The 18,905-nt window shown below is 39.1% G+C and overlaps 1 long non-coding RNA gene across 2 annotated transcripts; it reads right to left on the reverse strand.

The window, feature by feature from the left end:
* LOC110407384 lies at positions 3,158–18,229 on the reverse strand. Of its 2 annotated transcripts, none has more exons than XR_002443874.1 (4): positions 18,162–18,229; positions 15,346–15,471; positions 13,941–14,082; positions 3,158–4,987 (listed from the first exon to the last, which is right to left on the reverse strand). It is a non-coding gene; the product is annotated as an uncharacterized LOC110407384 (long non-coding RNA). The 2 variants fall into 2 exon arrangements; XR_002443875.1 differs by lacking the exon at positions 3,158–4,987 and adding an exon at positions 11,313–11,650.

The following is an 18,905-nucleotide window of genomic DNA, read 5'->3' on the forward strand; positions in this document are numbered from 1 at the left end:
AAATATCCAAATTCTACTCTCCTCCCACAAAACCGAAAGAAAACACTGCCCAAGATCTGAGATTTAATTAAGAAAATAAGGTGTGATTTAAGAACAGAATTTTACTGAACTCTGTCAAAGTTTTATGCATGAACAGAATATCAGAACTTCAGATATTTTTTGTCACACACTAACGAGGAAAGAAACAAGATGAGCATGCACACACAGGGATTTGTTGCTCTGATGTGTGGTTTGTTTTTGTTTTACCTGAAAAGTTTATGCTTTTCCTGAAAAGTTTTCAAAGTCATCACTGAGCATCTGAAATGAAATTATTCACAAGTTGTTTGTTACCACATGCCTGCCCTCAATCTGCCTCATCTCAGTTTGTAATTCCTTGAGGAGAATGACACTTAAAAAAAACAGAAAAGCAGAAAACAATTGCTTGGAATCTTGCCACTTTCTTATTAAAAATGAGAATCTGCGCCCAATGAGTATCTAGTTGTGTGTAGACAAAATACTGAATACATAATTTCAAGCACAACAGAATGTAAATGTATTCAACAATTCATCTTTCTTAAGAAGGAAAACAAGCCTAAGGAAAAAGGCTCACGAAACAAAAAGTCCATGAAGCATTCCAAATGCATCCTACTATGTTTGCAGCGATGACTTAGAAAAAAGTGTACAGGATGGGAATTAGATTACCCATTCTGTAATTATTTTGTAATGGAGTGATCCAAAGGGAAGGATACCACAGTCAGCCATCAGTGCCACTCACAACAGCTGAGCAGCAGCTGCCATAGCCACCCCTTTGCTCCAAGGCCCTGCTCCTCAGCCCACACAGCCCCTATGGAGGGTAGGGATGAACAGCTGGGGGAAGGAACTTAGAGCCAGGATCCATTTCACCTAGCATAGTTCACAGGTAACTATAGATTCACAAACTATCACAGAATCACAGAATTAGCTAGGTTGGAAAAGACCTACAAGATCACCTAGTCCAACCATCCACCTACCACCAACAACCCCACTAAACTATGTCTCCCAACGCTATATCTAAACGTTTCTTGAACACCTAAAAAACTATAAAATATTAAACCCCCTGCACGCACGCTTGGATAATTTAATTAATCCAGATCTTCAGGTTAACAAACTCATTAATTTGTACTTGTATGGAAGTAACTGTTGGATGTTTAAAATCACTTAGAGAGTTTTGACAAAATATTATGAAGTTTTGCATCTTTTTCTTAAGTCAGATAGATAGTCTACTTTTCCTTAGATAACGTAGTGAGTATGTAGAATCCTAAGCTTCCTATGCCAGGCAATTAGCCTTTATTCTAGAAGCACACAGGCATAGACCAGTATCTTTAGAGAGATATACACTTAGATGGGGGGCAATAATAATGGATGCATTTTCAAATCAGTAGGTGACAGAACTAGCGTCTATCAAAGCCTAAGTAGAAAATCCCCATCGACTTCAATGAGCTTTGGGTCCAGTGTTGGTTCTTCACATACCTTTCAAGCCTTTTCCTTGTCCCCAGGAACCCAAATATTCCTGAACGTTTGCCTACTTGTAACCTTTAGTAAGTAACCAGGTACGGCCTTGAGGACAGCACTAGCGTTCAAAGATGTGGTGCATCCACTCTCCTAACTGGGAAGGAGAACCCAGAGTGATCACCATTAAAACAACAACCACTGTCTACTATAACCTGTAATATGGTAATGAAATGTCCCCAGAAGTTCACAGAATCTATTCTCATTTAGTCAAGATGCATTACAGCTCCAAAGACATAAGTATTCAACATGTGTTTTCAAGATATCCTCCTCATTTTGGGCAGATGTTTGCAAAAAGGCTTTTTGTTGGGATAAAGGTCACTAGCTACAGTTGGCCAGGTCATCCTGTGCCACACAGCAAATTGTTTCTTTGAGCCCACATGAGATTTAATATCCTGTGAACCAAAGCGTAACGCACTTTTTGTTTGCTTACAAAGAGCTTTATCACCAGCACACACCAGTGACTGCTAGGAGAACAGGCCCTAACCAGCCAGACAGAGCAACCCCTGTGCCAAGAGCTCCAGGCAGAGGGCTGGTAACATTCACCATCTGCTAAGCAGCCATAGGGTAAGGGCTATTTTTTCAGAGCAGGTTGTGAAGAAAAATGCATGACTGCCTACAGCAGCAGGCTGCCTTTTCTTTGTTATTCATACCATCATTTCCACTTCTGGCCCACCAAGCTTTCTCCTGCTTTCCTGTCTCAGGGAGAGACCAAGCCCAAACCCAAAGCACACAACTCCTGGGGTACATGTTTTAATCAATAGTTCCCCTTCCTTCACCAGTAGTTCTTCACTATTGTCAGTGGGATTGAGATGCTGGGTCTGTACATGTCACAGGCAATGTAACCAGGCATGAGACCTCCCTGCTTACTTTATGACTGCTATGCATGCATTAAGTCTGCCCTGCAAGACATACGGGCATAACAAGTCAGGTACATGAAATGTAAATAGATTACAAGAGTGACTGGATATTTTCCAGTCTGAAATTAGGGTAAGATATGCATTTAATACTCCACACAGAACCCTGTAGTCTAGCTTACTGCAGGGACAGCACTGGAAGAGTAGCTGTGAACAGCGGAGAGCCCGTGCTGTTCTTCTACATCATCTCAACTCAAACATCCATTCCCATGAATTTGTTTTAATTGTTCTTAGCTTTTTTGGATGGTTACATGTATTCGTCTGAACAGCATCAAATGCATGAGTAAAACCCATGGCTATGACATTGTCAGAGGCAGCACATAGGACAGCAGAACGTGATCTAACCTCTCCTGACAGCTGTGGCTGATTAAATGCTTAACCTCTCCATTTCACTTTCATTCACAGTTGATGCAAAATGAACACGAGAACCTTTATAACAAAGCCAGAAGACAGAATTCATTCCCAGCTACTTGCTGAGGAAGGCAGAAGATGGAAGTTTTCACTACCTTTTTTTTTTTTTTTTTTTCCCTCCTGCCTCAGCTTTCCACATCCACCAGGAACCCCTGTGCTGTCAGCACACCTTGGGAAACCCGAACTGAAAATGCTCCAGTAGAAGAGGCAGGGACTGTCCACATAGAAAGGCCACAATCCTAGGTACAGACTTAGAGGTGTTTTTCAAGCATTTATTGTAAGGCATTAACATTTGAGTGACAAATTAGAAAGAACCAAAATACCACTGCTAGAACAAATTTTCTAAACCTTCCCAGGTAAATGCTTCAGGTTCCACTTATCAGCAGCTGCCAATCCCCCACACACAGCCACATTTCCCACTGCACTTCATGTTAGATCCCCAAACTGCGAGCTCCAAGCACCAGCTATGAAGCTGAAGGCACAGTGCTCGCCATGAGCAGAAAACTGAGAGGCACCTCTTTTGGCTATTGCTGAGTGCAATAGAGCTGAAAACCACCTCAGTACACAAACAAGGAAATGGTTTATAGCAGGATGGCACACAGACTTAAGAACTAATTGGCCATAAGTCATTTAATCACAGTAAACACCAGGACAGTAGAACAGAATCAGTCTGGAACAATTCTGTAGAACAGAATAGCAACCCTATTATTTCATTAGCAGTGCTCTTTAATGAGCTTGCATTCAGTTTCAAGGTCCTGCATTCACAAGGTATTCTAGGAGCCCCAGACAGCCTCAAACTTCAGACACTTCATCTCAGATCTTTTATAAGCAATCAACGATCTAAATTCCACTTGAGTTATTCTTCACAGCATAACTTATAAGGGATCAAAGTATTAAATATAGTACAGCAACACTGGTATTTGTTATATAAATATTGTCACCTCTATTCAAAAGATAGTGCAGATAGCCATTACAATAGCGGTGCAGGTTATACACTACAGCACCTGTGATTCACCTGCTACAGTTCTACCAAGGCAAGCAATCTGTATGTTTGTTTGCACGTTCACTGTTCAACATATTCAGCCTGATGTTCAGTGTAGTCATACACGTTCAAATGAAAACAGAAAAATATGTGACCATGACTGCCCATTAGAATGCATGTCTCACAGAAAATATTAATGGCGAGTTTTTGGTTATTAATATCACCAGGATACCAGTGAAAGGAGGAGTGCTGGTAACCTCACTGCTCTGGACAGGTTCCCAGGCTGGTAATTGCTTTCTACATCGTAGAATCACCTCTGCATTTGGAGTCAAGACCTCAAGTTCCCAAACACCGTAAGCTAAAGAAGACCTTCCAGCAGCTCACTGAAGGGACATCATGTGTTAAATGACTTGCTGTATTACAATAGGGAGTAGCGGCACAAGCCACTGTAGTGTATATTGCAGAGATCAGAAGCCTCTAAGCATGATTTAGAGGTAGCAGTCTGCAATAGATTTCTAAAAGGAAAAGAGAACAGGAAAGAAGAAGAAAAGGAAGGCACCTTCACTTTGCACAGACGTCCTTACAATTTGTACTCTTAGAATTGAAAAACAGTCACAAAGAGAAGGGCTTGGGAAAAAAAAATATACATGTCATACCACTCTTACTGACTACTACTTTGAGAAAAAAAAAAGTCCCTTTTAGTATCAGCATTCAGGTACTCTAAAAGAAGTGGCAATACCAGTTTGGGTGAGCTGAGGACCAGTAAGGAAAGCTAAACTCTGTTCTTTAGGTCCACTTCCAGGCTATCTGAGCTATACCTCCAGATAAGAAGAGAAGGCATTTACCTAATATTTGGTCATAAGATTCAGTAGGTATATCTACATAAACTATCCTAGATACACATTTCTCTCATTACTGGGAGAATTACTGATTTTTCCATTTTGTTCAAATTTTCAGCCAACTTTTTCAAACAAAGTAAGCTATTATCCAGCCATGACAGTTCTTGCTCAGAGCAGCAACCAGGAAAAAAAGCATCTACTTGGTGGTGATAACAATCGGCACATTTTACAAAGGAAAAATACAAACATGTTGGCAGAAGGGAAAAAATGCAAACTCATTGGCTACCAGAATGTAACATCAGAGCAGGCACCTGCAAAAAAAAAAAAAAAAAGAAACAGAATTCGGTGCAGCTGATGTGCTCTCTTTTCTAAACACAAAAGTAATTGATAAACTACTGTCTTAGAAGTTGAAGATGCCAGATGAATTCGAGTATCCTTCTAGCGCATCCAAAGGGGATGCATACCTAAGTCATAGAGAACATATTAGCACGCATTCTTCTGAAGGTATTTCTCTGGAAATATAGGAATTGGGCTATTCTGATTCATACTTGGAATAGCTTCTACAGTTTCTACATCTTCTATAGAAACACCCCAACCTGCTCCGTTTTCAGAGTGCTTAAAGAATCTGCACCTGAGGAACCCAATAGGGTGCTCCTTTAAGAGCAGTGCAATTCAGAAATGAAATAAGGCCACATTTTAATGAGTCACCCCAAAACTTCATATTATAGAATATTTCAAAAGTCAAATATGATAGGGACAGCTTTATTGCATAATAGCTTTGCAACTTTTTTTCCTAAATTTGTTCTGTATCATTAAGCATCGGAAATGGTAAATTTACAGCTTGGCCTGCCAGAGAAAAGTAGACATCCAGGGATGTACATGGGCACTCCCTTGGGACTGAGGGAGACACCCAAGCACATAAGTGCCTGACTCCACTGGGAGCAGATTCCCAGACTATTTCTACAAACTGCAGTGGGTGCCTGCCTCCATGTGTCTGTGTTTTATAGAAACTGATGAGTTAATCCTTAGTACAGTGAAAAATCCAACAAAAACAAAACAAATCTGAGGCAAATTAAAATAAAGTTTCCAAGCAGTGTTTTAATGTTCTTTCTTTTCACATAAAGTAGAAGATATAATGCTTTACCCTCCTCAAATGAATGTATTCTAGAAGGGCAAAGTATTGTATCCTATGCTTCTACTGGATTGGATCTCAGAACACTCTCCAACAATAATTAATGAACATCGCCTCACTGCTCTTTTTTAATCTAGATAAGCATCAGCAATATTTTACACAGCAGGGAATAGGGAAACACAGGTGTTAAGTGGCTTGCCCAAGGTCACACAGCAAGGCTGTACCAAAGCAGAGAATGAAATCAGGTCTCCTTTGCAATACACCCATCCATAAACTTTAAAAAACACTGCAGAAGTAATGCTGCTCCTCCTAATTCATAGAGCCCTGTAAGCACTAACACACACTTTGGGAGTGTTTTTGATATCACTGTGAAGAGAAGACCTCTCTTTCTATGCCCTGCTCCTCTCAGGTGAGATGCAGAACTAAGGAGAAGTGATAAAATATGATCTAATTCACACCACCCAGTAATCCTTCAAAAAAATAAGAATTCTGGACTGCATTAATTTTCTATCCTATCTTCCTTCCTATCTTACAATATCCCATTTAAGAAAGGAGTCTCAATGGCTAAAGGGCAGTGAGGGGTCTCTGGGAACCATGAGGAAATGGCAGATTTGAAGGTTTCATTCTTGTGAATATTTCCTGGAAACATGAGGACAATCCACAACAAAAGAAAAAGAAAAAATGGCTTCCTGAGCTATCTTGTCAGTATGATCACTTGTTCTGTGATCACTGTCATTCAGTTCCTCCATTGCTTGTCACCTGAATGTGTCCAAACCAGAGAGAACCAGTAATTACCAGAACCAAACCCACTAGTAGTGGGTACTAGTTCTACCACTAGTAGAAGAGCTAGAAAACAAGTTAACTAAACCTATAGTAATAGATACATATTTGATAAAGAAGAGGGCTACAGACTAACAACAATATGCCTCACAAAGCTACCGTGACCACCAGTTTTAATCAATATCCTTCTAACAGCAGTAAGAAAAAATATATGGATTCCTTATGCTCTTTCAGTCACATTTCTTGTCACCTGTGCTGTCCATGTTACCCTGACAACCAGTGTGAGGTGCAAATGGAATGAAAGCATTTTTTGGTACAGAGATAAAGCGGGGAAGATTAAAAGTCCCCCTTCCAACTGTAACCACACAGACACAATCACTTATTTTGTTTCTGTTTTTAAAAACAAATGGTGTTTCATCCAAATGTGAAGTATTAATGGCTATTTCTGAGAATCACAGTTAGTAAGAGCACACCAGACTTTGTCTGAAAGGGTAACCAGAGTGGAACCTTTTACCTACTCTGTATAAAGAACACTTTCATACCTATCATTGACAGTCCAATGTTTGATTTTAAACTATTTGATTTGCAAAAATACAATTGGGAAGAGCAAGAAAGATATTTTATTCTTTCTTACTCCCACAGAAAATTTCAGCCTTCGGACCACCTTCAAATACAGTATCACATTCCTTTTATCAACTTATAATTCAAATAGGACACCCTTTATTCTCTACAGGCTTACATTACAACAATACACATTAGCTGGAGTTGTCGACGTATGTTTTATTACAAATGTTAAACTAGGTTTTATCCATAATTTTCTAAATCTTATTAAAGGTTCTTTCATATTCCAGATAGGATAAAGTAGCACTTTACACTTTATAAATCTATTTCCGTTAGCACAGGGAATCTATTGCCATCTGTGGTTACAGCACATGACAAAGGGATGCCTTGCGGGTGAGCGTGTTCAAATGCAGATAAGGTGGCCTGCAATGAATCACTGTCCTCTGGAAGCAACTGGTTTGTTAATAAAAGGTCAGAGATCATAGCATCACTGTTTCTCCAGCAGAAAGAAAAGCAGTGGCTGGATTTTCCTTATCACTTTTTTTCTTCTCACTGAAGTACTCTCAAGTACCCATTCTTGTTCCTCCCATCTCTGTTTTGCAGATGAGCACTGCCTTTCAAGACAACACAACTGCATAATATATTTCTAAATAGACAGGACGACTACAGAACTGGACTTCACAAATTTCAGACCTCTTTCCAGGATATTATTCAATTTCACTTCTGCAGCACAAAACCTCCTTTTTTCAATTAGGCTAATACCAAAAGATATGCCTTGGAGGACATTGCTAATCAGGGATTATCCTCTAGACCTGTCAGCGATGGCAGGTTTATTCCTCTTGACCAATTTCACCAGATTTTCTGAATAAAATATGACAGAAGCTTCTCTATATAACATACCAGATCATACATAACAGCCAAGGTTATGTTCCCATTTAAAACTTGTTTAGCCTGAGGCCCCAGTTCAGCACAGAACTTCAGATCAGGACTAAGAGCTTTGCAGAGCCACCAGTTTGGTGCATGCTCCTTGGCTCAGCAGTCAGTTCATCAGCTACAACTCTGTAAGCACTAATCAGAGCTGGTTAACCCTTCTCGTGTAAGTTCTCATTTGGCCAGGAGTCTGGTGATCTCCTAGATGCTCGGATGTACTTTATCGTGATAATTTACCTCGTGACATTTACGGTTAAGAACTCTAGGACAGACGTTCTTGTATTTAGACAGAGAAGACAGTAAGACTGGAAGAGCTCAGCTAGCCAGGAAATGTTTCTCAACAATACTGCATACAATTGGTATAATTCTGTTGAAATTTATCATACATAATCAGATGGGACTGCTCCAATAACAAAACAACACAAAACACATTGAAAATCAGGTCCCAGAAATGCTTCTTCCTTTTCTGGTTTACAGTTTTTTATTCAAAGCAATTCCAAAGATGCAAGGCTGCAGAAGCCAACCTGATAAGTGGAGAACTTTCCCTAAAAACCTTGTTGACTGACAGATGGGAACGGAGAGAAGATAGAGCAGTGCTGGGATTCCAACAGGAGCAGCTGGTCACTACTTAAAGGGTTTTATCCAGAGTGCAGGATTAGATTTCATTAACTTATGCAGACATAGTAGGTACAAGTCACCTGAGCAGAGCAGCACATATTACACTGTAGCACTTAAACAATCTCGTAAGTCTGCTATGTAGGTCTCATCCTGATATGAATTTTGGTGAAGAAAAGGAAATAATAAAACAGAATCCTGAAAGGCAGTTTCTCTTACCTGCTTTCCAATTTCCTTGTTGGAAACTTATATTACATCCACAGCTCCTCTGACCTCACCCTACCCCTAGATAAATCTTATGATTTCAAAAGCATCTTCATAGGCTGGTTATCTATTTATTATGTAATTAGAGAATACTCTACACACTATTTGATACTTCTGATATCCTAAAAAGTGCTGCCACTGATGGCTCATTTTTCAGCCTCGAAAGGAATGGTAGAAAGGGAGATCTCCCCATTAAGGCACTCTTTGGTCTCAGTAGGACGGTCAGATGAATCAGCTGGAATGGTAGCCAAAGAGCCTTTGCAAGAAAAGAAGGGTTAACACTTTTAGGACTGCTTCCCCTTTTTTTTTTGTTCAGTTTTCTCCAGAGACTTGAGGCATTCCTCTCATGTAATATCTAACAGTCTTTTTTTTTTTTGCAGTCACAGCTGAACAAAGTTGCTCTAAGATGCTAATAGCATGTTTTTGCAAAGCTTTTTGCTGCCTTAGCATAGGAGAGCATACCTGTATGATAAGCCAAGTTGCACAGTGAAGCCCAGTGAAATTCTCCTATAAACACAACGTCGACACAAACACAGATTCTTGTATAGAGGGAGATATCCCTACCATTTTTCTACTTAAAATTTTAGAATATATTTGGAATTCAGAGGAACATGTAATCTACTCCCCACTGAACTCAATTCTCACTTATACAATGTTCCATTTATACCAGTCTGTCAACTTAAGGGACTTTTGGAGGAGTAATTACAGTTATGTACATTTCATGGCCCCATTATTCTAACAAAGTGGCATAAGTAAGCTCTGATGCAGAAGAAAATCAGGCCCACTTATTTTTTTAATACAGTGACTTCAGCATGGCTGTGTTTTATCTTCAATTCTGTCTATATATCTCAGTCCTCTCCTGTGCTTTTGTGTGTTATTTCTATTGCTTGATACTACACTCAGTCTTTGTGGAGCATTGCCTCTTCAATAAAATATGAGAACATTAGGGGTGAAGAGTAAGAGCTAAATTCAAGTCACATACCAAGTGACAAGGGAATGAAGGCCTATGTGTTTTGAACTTCTGCTGTTTTCATCCTTTCAGATGTGTTTGTGGTTCTGCTCTGACTACAGACCTGTTCTCAGTAGTTGATTTATCAACAGCAACTCCACACTCACTGTATGGTGAGTGGAGAAGTTATTAACTCAACTCCTGTGACAACTCATAGTTTTGAACTGTTTTGATTCTCCTTTCTGGCTGTATTCTCTGCTTTTGCTCTCCTTTGTTTTAGTAACTTGTCAACTAAAGAAAAAAGCCCATTTCTCTCTTTTAATAATGTCTCCCTTAAACCAGTAAAAGACTCATCCTTGTACTTTATGGGACTTTTTTTTTCAAAAACCAGTCATTACATCATATTCCATTTTTAGGAGGTGAGATAAACATAGGTGACGTGGGACAGGTTATAGGTAATCATACCAAGGAATCTAAATACCAAGGATCAAGAAAGTTCTAGAGTCTTCCTGGGGTTTTAAATATCATAGCAGTGGTTCTTGGTAAACAGTACAGGATACTCGATCCAGCAGTTCTTGGAAAACCATTGGGAAATATCCAGAAAGCTCTTCAAGGCTCCCCACAAAGATCCTCTATCAGTGAAATGCAAGAATAGACTTACAGCTAGGAATTCTTAGGAAGCTCTGGGCTGGGAAATTCCTGCAAAGTGTGAAGCATTCCCGGAAAGGTTTTACATTAAGGAATTTCAAATAAACAGTGGCTAATTCAAGGAAAGCAACAGTGAATTAACATTTTCTATATCTTCTGGGGCACCACACAAAGTAATACTTGTGTTATGCATCATTAAGGCAAAAGGAGAAGTCATGGAGCAATGAGAAACTTGGCATAAGAGAGGAAAGAAAGGTAAATGAAGAAATGATAGCAGTCACCTAATTAGTCTTCTTCACTATCATAAGAGAACCCCACCGGTTGCACTCATTTTTATGATGCCTTTCTAGGATCCTTATTTCCTCACCACAGAATCATCTTTTCTGTGCTGCTCTGTCTACTGGCACTGCTCTCTGGTCTCTTTTTTGGAAGCCCACTGTGAAGAGACGTGCTCCTAAATCTGACAGAGTATGTAGGAGGCTTGGAAGTGCCCTGTCAAGTCTTTCATTTATATCATGTCTGTGTCATGCCTAATTCTTGACAGCGTAAATCCTGTGTAACTACTTAACTTCATGATTTATGAAATATTCTAACAGTCTTGGTAATGCTGTGGCAGGAAAGAGACTTTCCCATCAGCACAGATCTTAGAAAAAAAAGAAACTTACTACAGTGGATTAAAGGCAGAGCAAGAAATGCCACAGAAGCAGAAGTCGGGTTGAAATTGAGAGTTCTTCCTTCCTATTTGCTATTGCTTTCTAAAAAAAGAATAACACCCTGTGCTAGAAGCCTATTAGTAGAAACAGTGATTTAAATATCTGTAGGCAACAGGATTCAGATTCAAGAATGATGGGTATGAGTTTTACAAGGCATATTCATAGAAACATATTTTTGTGATGCAAATATACCGCATATGAAAACTTTGCTCCTTGCAGGATCTAAGATCTCATTCTGACAATTCTACTAAAGAACTAGGTAATTAATTTTTATGTCAGAAAATACTGCAGTCATGCTCCTCATCTGTAGTTCCTGCACCTGAGCAGTTCCACACCACTTGTTCCAGTTCTCCTGCTGCAATATTTGTCTCTCTCAAAGTGGCTGCCAAAATAACAATAATATTTCAGTTTAAAATAAAAGCCTGAGCGTTATTCAAAAGCCACTGTTTAGGAGAGATTTCAGGGCAAAATCTACTAGTATGTCTAAGCTCATTCTGCAAGAAGATATTTTTCTCATTTCTCCCACTTAATTACAGGTTCCATTTTACAAAGTTTGCTTTCTACATTCTGAGAACCACACACACTAGCCGCAGATGTGCAAGAAGGCACAATTTTATAGAGGGAGATTTCTGGTGATCCGTATACATTTTCCATTTTATGATGAAGCAATCAGATCTGGACTCACAGAACTTTAAAGAAATCACCTTTTCAGCTGCTAGTTGTTACTTATTCTTTTAATAAGAAACCATCTATGAAATCAAACTATGAAGGGATATGGTGAAGAACTGGTAATAAAATCTGAAAAAAAATCAAATTTAGCTCTGAAAGTAAATTTAGCTCATACACATAGTAATGTATATTTTACAAGCATGTCTTGCACAACAAGAATATCCTATTTCCCATGCCAATGTGCACACATCTGCATTTGTATATGCAAGAAAAAAGTGTCTCTGTACTTTGCTGCAATGTTATCAGACCATCTAGTCAGAGACAAAGATGATGCACTTGATTCATGTGTATTTCTGGAAATCTGGGTTTTGAAGTGAAGGGAAGAATGAGTGCAAGCTCTGGTAATCACAGCAAGCCAGTCCCCTCACCCAGTAGGATTTAAGCACTTAAATGCCCATATGGATCTGGTTTGTGGTGAGTCATGAACGCTGTTCTCACATTTAAACTGTTTCTCAGTGCAGAAACATCAATGACAACAGCCTTGATTGTAGACATTTCAATAGCAATGTGAACTCCGGGTCACTCCTTCTTAGGCTAATAGGAATTCGTAAGGAATTACCATGTTAGTTCTAGAGCTTCTTAGTACACTTCAGAGATCTACCATCTTGAACAACAACTTTCCAGAGTCAAGGCCCTGGCACTCTTCTGTGCTATGCTATTGTAGACATTTATCAGTTAGCAGAATTCGAGACTTAGTTCAAGATACTTACTACATGTTTCAACTCTTTAAAACAAATTTAGTAACAAAAAATGTCACCAGTTCTTACAGAAGGCCACCTGCAAGGATGATTTCAACAGCTGGCTGAACCATGCATGAAACATTTAACAAGCAGGACAAAAGAGAAACTGGATAAGATGCAAAGGATTTGGATGCATGAATCTTACTAAAAAACATTTTGGTTATGGTTACTAAGTTCTCGACTGCCTTCTTTCAAAGAAAGAGTCTAAATATAGAAACAATTAACTTACTGGAGCACTACTAACAGGTGTGGCTAGAATAAGAACAAGTTACCTCCTTGCCTTGGTCTTTCACTTGTCCTCTTCCTTATTAACTTTTGTCACTAAAGCACCATTCAGTTGTTAAAGTCCTTTCCCCATAATACATTGATTTCAAAGTAATGCTTGACTGCATCTGTAAATTACCAACTGCTACACCTGCTCCTGGATCTCTGGGGTAGACTAACCAGCAAGATTACGTAACAACACTTTGCACACAGGAAAGTGATTGAAACAAATAGATGCAACTTAAATGTGTTGGTCAATTCCTTTTTGTTCTGTATGTCTGAATTGTTCAGCTCAGACAAGGCAGCAGTTTGCAAGCAGAATTTTCAAGGAGAACTCTCTGCTAGACATCTTAAGGATATCCCTCCTCACCTTGATGTTTTCCTTTGCACAGACATTTATTTTGATGAAAGGACTTGTCTAGTGATCAAGGTTCTAAAATGGATATTTCTGCACAATATGCAAGTAATACAGAATGTTATATGTGGTACTGTATACAGCAACACTGCCATGTAAAGTCTGTGCACCATGTCAGATTATTGAGCACCTTGAGAACAATATTCCTGTTAGTTTTATGGTGCATTAAGCTTCTTTTTTTGGAATAAATTGGATTTATTCAAGTAGGATTGGTTACTTGCATATTTGAGAGTAAACAAAACTTCATAGTTGAAAAGAGATAAAAGAAAGACGGAGAGGCACTTAAATCTTTAGACTAACAGAGATGCGGTGTCAGAACAAAAGAGGCTGCATTCACCTCGAAGAAGGTGATTGTAGCAAGTGTGGGAGCAGCACACAAAACAAAGTTTGGAGTAAAGAATTAAAAACTTAGCAGTCAAAAAATGCAGAAAAAAGAAGCAATTTGATTTAGCCCTGCCTGCTCACAGTCCTACATAAAGAAGGTGCTCAAATTCCACTGAAATTAAAGGAACATGTACACACACCTGAAATTAAACACGGACTCAAGCAGTACCCTCAGCAAGGCTGGTACCTGCATATCACCAAGCACCTTGATGGTGGCAAGCGCTGCCTCAGGAAGAGGGAAAGACATCCACACAATGGCAAGATCATACTGCCAAGGAATTCCTAATGAAAGTGCAGTAAACAGAAGAAATAAATGACAAAGGGTGGGAAATAAATGCAGTAACAGAATTATTGCAATGATACCAGGCTGAATGAAATGTGGTACATACAAAAAACCCAGGAAATAATGAACTTCTCAGCTGCTCAGATAGATATGACTAACACTTACAAATTGGGATTACACGAAATTCAAGCTTGCCAGCAGAAGATAAAATCCTCGAGTAGACAAGGATTTTAGTGATCTCTTTACTAGCTAGCAGGCCACTCTGACCCGTGAGGTCTGTGCGAGCTTTCTGACTTGATCTGCTTACTCATGGACTGTGTAATCTTAGGATGTTACTTCATCTTACGTTTTCCTAGTGACAATTCACATTTTCCTAGTGTGAGGTAAAGTATGCAAAGGTAAGAATAAAAACATTCCAGAAGGTTTAATGTGCTCTCAGTGTATGAATATAGAAATTTTAATAAACTCATTTATAAATTATGCCTGTAATGCTGCTGTGCAATGCATAAAGAAATCTAATTAACCATACTAAGCCCAGCAGCACTTCCACTGTCAGTCAACAGAGCTGCACTATATGATGAAATTATTATGTGTGCTATTTGCTCTATACACAAATTAATTGACATTTTGGATGGTTGTTACCACAATCCTTTTACAGACTGCACTTGAAATAAAGCAAAACACATACCAAATGGAATTAATCTAATTGAATAATGTAATACTAGCCTCAGTCCATTTCCCCCCAATCAAAGATGTAATAGGTTTTGTAATACTAATTATTAATGACTTGCAATCTGTAGAACAGATTTTTAACCATTGAGTTATGCTACCTACCAGCCTGTAATTTGCAAATTATCTTTTAATTTACTGGGATTGCAGATCTAAAATGTGATGAAGTTTCTTTTCAAAAACTTAATGCTCTTAATAAATTTTGGCTATTTGTGGTTCCTGTATTCTGCACCTGTAGCTCTACTGAGAGAAGTTCAGTATTCTCCTCCTCTGTTGCAGGCCAGTTAAATGGTAGAACCATCTCCAAACCCAAAGAAAAATCCAACAGTTCTGACAAAAAAACCCATCCAAGTTTATCTGAGCAAACTACACAAGAGAAGTGGATTGTTGTTGACTCTTGTTTTTGGTAGGGATGAGTATAGAACAGGTGGTTGAGATGAAGAATTGGAAGCAAAGTCCAGAAACAGCATGTTATATATATATAACAATATATGAATTCATCTCCATTTCCAAGATATGTGCATCTAGCTTACCTAGTCATGTGGAACAAAAAGCAGCATGTCCTCAGTGTCACATGGGGAGAGACTGCATGTAGCAGGGATGGCAATCCCCACACATTTACACCTCTGAGACCTTCAGCTCACCGAAAGGGCCTGCCCCTGTTATCAAAGACAGCAACAAATCCCACTCTGGTGGCAAACACGAGTGGTCACCCTGTCAGGGCCTAACAGATCAAAATCAGCCCTGTGTAGATGCTCTTAACAGTACCACGTGCCTTTTATTCAGCAAAGTGCTGTAGCGTGTGCCAAGCTGAAACAAGATGTTCACCATCATTTAGTTTTAATCATACGCGTAAATACTTTGCTGACCCATACTGGGGCACAAGTTAGTCCTTAGTTCTCTGGTACTCAGTTTAGTTTGACACATATTGCTACTTCCATTGTTTCAACGCAGAGGAAAGATCTCATCCTATTGCTAGCAAGTTGATCACTGACATTACACACCTTTCACCCCCTAAATGCTTCCTAAGCATTTGCTTTTCTCTGTACAGAGCAGAGCGGAAATTTCACAATGTGAAAGCAAGTTGTGGGACAAAGAATAACTTGGTCATGAAGGAGTTAAAGCATTCATCAACACAAATACTTTGAAAATGCAGGAAACTGTGATCCATCCCTTAGCTGTAGGCTTATGTGACATTTACAACAAGCATGTATATTTTGAGATAGTTGACAATGACATCTTTATGTTTTTGTTATCAAAGCTTCCATCTTATAATCCCCTTTGGTCCTGAGTGTAGTTAAAAATGTGCCAGGGTTATGGCTGTTCATACCTTTCCTCTTCTAAGTGCTACAATGATCAGAGATGAGCAAAGTTTTATGATCCCTTCAAGGTATTTGAAAATGACACTAAATGATGTGTATAAAGATTTCTAAAAGTCAGAAGAGCATTATGTTCTTTTTGAGGGCTTGTTCTCACCCTTTGAATTGTGTTAGGTGCCAATTCCTCTATTCTCTTTCTAGAAAAATAGAAAGCAAAAGTTTTGCAGGCCTGTAATCTACTGGTAGCACAGATCAGCCAGCATGTAAGTGTTTTGAGTAACATCTTTTTTTAGGACTTACATAGTTCTTCAGAGTTTACTGCAAGCACTGACTGTTAACTTTTCCTGTATCCTCATGAGAATTATTCCCATTTTACAAAGGAAAATTAAGAGAGACAAAACCAAATTAAAACTAAGCATTAGTACAAGTAATTCTTCCCAGAACTGGGAAGATTTAAGGGAAGGAGTTACAAGAGGGTTCATTTCTTCTGAAGTGCTACAAATGAACGCAAAATTTTGGTGCACACAGAAGCTGAGGAAGCACCATTGGGACTGCAGCTGCTCTGGTCTGTTGACTATGGACTGTAGTTGTACTGTAGGAGACACTGTGCCTTTGGATACCTCCTACAAAAAAACTGAGTACACGGTCTGTTTTAAGCACATGAATAATTCCATTTGCTGAATTACTTTTGTGTGGAAAGTTATCCAGCTGGCAAAAGGCTGAATTGAAGCTTAATTTCAAAGGAAATGTGGTAAAAATCAGAGGTTGGCGCTCCCATTCATTGTAATGGGATCAAGCTCAGGCCCATAATTGGTGCTTTATGGACATTTGCAACATGTGAAAAGCAGCAGGGAATGACATCTAATGTTAAGACAAGTGTACTAATTCCTGCCTTTGAAATACTCATAGTAAGTGATTTTGCCTAAAAAAAAAAAAAAAATACTGGAGAAGTGAGATGTTTTCACTTACATATAGATATGCAGGAAGAAAATGTTGATCACAAAGCGTAACAAATCTACAGAGTCAAAAACAATGCTACATACTAATGATGCTTCCTCTTCCTTCTTTATAGTTATTTACAATTAAAAAAGTAAGTACTGTATTTCTCACAGAAAACAGAATGGTTCATGCACTGATATAAATGAATAGCGAGTAAAAATAGGAAATTTTAACAAGACCATGTCTCATGGTCCACATGCACACAAAGCTAAACAGTGTTCTCACAAAGAAGCAGAGAACATGACTTTTTTTGGTAGATGTACATCCTCAATGTTCAACTTCTAATGAGTTCCAGTTCCTACAGGAAACAGCATGTTCTCAGGATTTACTCTTTCCAACCAAATGCCCTGGGAGATTTCAGCACAGTGGAAGAAGTCTCTTGCAAGCAGATACTTATTATTTCCTAGCAGAAAGATGAGTTCCCAACTCAATCCACTCTGAAAGCACCATAGCCTGAAAATTTGCAGTCTAGCTGCCTTGACTCACACATATATATTATTAATTTGATAGTGTAATCACAACTACTCCACAAGGCATAAGAAATTATATTAAATAGGCACCAGGTGACAATTGACTGTCAAGATCTGTAATAAGGAACTGGTGAGACCCTTATCAGAATCATTTTAAAGATATGCGTTCCTTTCTTTTGGATTGAGATGACAAAGAATCCTCAATATCAAAAAAGTATATTGCTTTTGATCTTTTAATTAATTCAGATTAGCAAAAGGGAAGGATAGTGGCAGGAAACCAGAAAGTAAGAAGTTCTCTTTGCTGTTTTTTTTTTTTTTATCTGTTGCAGCGAGCTTTCAAAACATCCAGAAACACTGGGTGACGTTCTCAGCTGCATGACAAGTTCTCATTTCTTTTTCAAAAAATCACCTCAAACGGGGCAAAAACACATGGATTTGGGGGCAAGGTCCACCAGCAAGTAGCATGCTTGCAGGGAAAGGCAATAGCAGACAGCCAGTTCTAAATTACCCAAAAAAAAGACGATAGTCACAATCTGCTTAAAGAAAGGAAGATTAGTTTACCAGTCTCCAGGCTCGCTGAATACTCCAAAATGAGGGAACTCCAAGTAGAGCACCTTCCCTGGTGGCAGCCAACCCTTCAATGAAGCTCAGGGAGGGGTGGAACCTTCTGGTCACACAGGTCAATTGCTTTCAGCTGTGCTCCCAGGGCTGTGCCCGCTCACCAGGTGCTCAATCATTGGGTCAGGCCATGACTCAGCAATTCCAACACAACCATAACCTCACCCACCTGTGGTTGCTGTGTCCAGAGTGCAGATTAAATGAGCCCCCTAAACAGGAGTGACCAGAAGAGGCACCTGCACACACTTAATGAGCTTGTTTGCCAGAATGACCTTGCTGGAACATCAAGAGTTTGGCACAATGCGTATCAGTACATACAGCTCTGAACTTAGTCAAACACAAATGCTAAATTAAAAGAAAGTCATCTCATCATTCACTGTTCTTGTTATACCAAATGAGAATATTACAAGGACTATAATCACTGCACCCCCTGAAGTCCAAGTCTGGTGACTTTGATAATAGCAAAAAGTCAGTTTTCCCACTCTACTTGCCTGCTCAGAAAAACCTGCTTCTGTGGGTGCACAGCTACCAAGTCTCCCGGATAACACACTGAGGTTTACTGAGGAAGCACAAGATAGCAGGAGGTTTTAAATGCTTTTGTGACTAAATTCTCACTTCCAGAAAAACGAAGTCACTCCAGTTTACATATGTCCTTTTGAATTTGGATACTATTAAACAAATATTTGA

Source organism: Numida meleagris, chromosome 17 (genome assembly GCF_002078875.1).
Source record: "Numida meleagris isolate 19003 breed g44 Domestic line chromosome 17, NumMel1.0, whole genome shotgun sequence".
Lineage (NCBI taxonomy): Eukaryota > Metazoa > Chordata > Aves > Galliformes > Numididae > Numida > Numida meleagris.